Here is a 2,155-nt window from a genome sequence, read left to right on the forward strand (position 1 = left end):
AGTTCAGCGCTTCAACCAAGTGATGACTTCAGAATGGCTAAATCAAATCGGTTCAAAACATACCATCGGTACCCTATTGAAACACACAAGTCGATATCAAACCTCATGATTGTGTAGTCCTCCACTGGTCCACACTGCTCCGGCGGTCCTGGGTAAGATAGTTCATTCTAGCTTGCCCTATGTGGAAGAGGGCACATTACTCAATACTGTGGTGTTATGAACAAAGTATAGTCCTCCACTGGTCCACGCTGCTTCGGCGGTCCTGGGTAAGATAGTTAGTTCTAGCTTGCCCTATGTGGAAGAGGGCATACAAGACAAAGTATAGTTCTCCCCTGGTCCACGCTGCTTCGGCGGTCCTGGGTAAGATAGTTAATTCTAGCTTGCCCTATGTGGAAGAGAGCATACATGAACCAAGAACGAAGGTTATGATCGAGGAATGATTCGACAACTAACCGATGGTATGAAATGTGAAGAATTCAAGCAAGCACACAATCAAGTCATCACTTGGGCATGCTCGATAGCCAACCTCATGACATTAACCTAGTAGAGCATGCGAAAACCAATATATATGTAAACGATGCCTCCCTAGTTCAGCGCTTCAACCAAGTGATGACTTCAGAATGGCTAAATCAAATCGGTTCAAACCATACCATCGGTATCCTATTGAAACACACAAGTCGATATCAAACCTCATGATTGTGTAGTCCTCCACTGGTCCACGCCGCTTCGGCCGTCCTGGGTAAAATGGAACATTCCAGCTTGCCCTATGTGGAAGAGGGCACATTACTCAATACTGTGGTGTGAAGTATAAAGTTCAGTTCTCCCCTGGTCCACGCTGCTTCGGCGGTCCTGGGTAAGATAGTTCATTCTAGCTTGCCCTATGTGGAAGAGGACACTTCATACTTCGTCTCTAAGCGGCGGCTTGACTCCTCCCTACGGGGAACGGGTTTACGCGCACAGCGGCGGCTTACGCACTATGGCAGTCATGGATGCCTTACGTTTCTATGAAAAGTGTGTTCCTCCCCTGGTCCACGCTGCTTCGGCAGTCCTGGGTAAGATAGTTAGTTCTAGCTTGCCCTATGTGGAAGAGGACACGTAGACTTACTGTGGTGTGAAGTATAAAGTTCAGTTCTCCCCTGGTCCACGCCGCTTCGGCCGTCCTGGGTAAAATGGATTCATCCAGCTTGCCCTATGTGGAATGAGGACACTTTATGCTTCGTCTCTAAGCGGCGGCTTGCTCCTCCCTACGGGGAACGGGTATACGCGCACAGCGGCGGCTTACGTTATGGCAGTCATGGATGCCTTACGTTTCCATGAAAAGTGTGTTCCTCCCCTGGTCCACGCTGCTTCGGCAGTCCTGGGTAAGATAGTTAGTTCTAGCTTGCCCTATGTGGAAGAGGACACGTAGACTTACTGTGGTGTGAAGTATAAGGTTCAGTTCTCCCCTGGTCCACGCCGCTTCGGCCGTCCTGGGTAAAATGGATTCATCCAGCTTGCCCTATGTGGAATGAGGACACTTTATGCTTCGTCTCTAAGCGGCGGCTTGCTCCTCCCTACGGGGAACGGGTATACGCGCACAGCGGCGGCTTACGCAAGTTAGTCACCCTCGGCAGTGGATCACTCGGCTCATGGATCGATGAAGACCGCAGCTAACTGCGCGTCATAATGTGAACTGCAGGACACATGAACATTGATAAGTTGAACGCATATTGCACGTCGTGGGAACCTACCATGATGTACAGATGACTGAGCGCTTATATTTGAGAAATGTATCGCATACATTTAACTACGCCGTGACACCCGTCACGAGACGTGCACCATGATGTTAACTAGGGTCGCGACGACCCGCTAGCATTAAAGAACCCGTGGTTTACAATATACTGGCATTGGAATTCGAAGTATTTAGAGCGTCCGTGTTCCCGCGTGAGGCGGAAGTACGAGGAGAAGGCGTGCTTGTGGTGTCTGTGGTGGTGTTTACTGATGTCTAGCTTCAGCTTATTTATTTATTTAAATAGAAGCGAAGATGTCAATGTAGCGTCGAAGCAGCAGCGGTAGCACAAATGATTCAAGTATGGAAGTTGACCAAAGGAACACAAACAAACTAGCGTATGGGCAATGGAAGGTATCAGTGAGTTAAACCACACGCGGGCTAACA

At 49.0% G+C, this 2,155-nt stretch overlaps 1 non-coding gene across 1 annotated transcript; it reads left to right on the forward strand.

The window, feature by feature from the left end:
- The first annotated feature begins 1,601 nt into the window (after positions 1-1,601).
- LOC131271103 (5.8S ribosomal RNA) lies at positions 1,602-1,756 on the forward strand. Its single transcript, XR_009180079.1, has one exon. It is a non-coding gene; the product is annotated as a 5.8S ribosomal RNA (ribosomal RNA).
- The last annotated feature ends 399 nt before the right edge of the window (positions 1,757-2,155 follow it).

The sequence above is a fragment of the Anopheles coustani genome (assembly GCF_943734705.1).
Source record: "Anopheles coustani chromosome X unlocalized genomic scaffold, idAnoCousDA_361_x.2 X_unloc_94, whole genome shotgun sequence".
Taxonomy (NCBI): Eukaryota; Metazoa; Arthropoda; class Insecta; order Diptera; family Culicidae; genus Anopheles; species Anopheles coustani.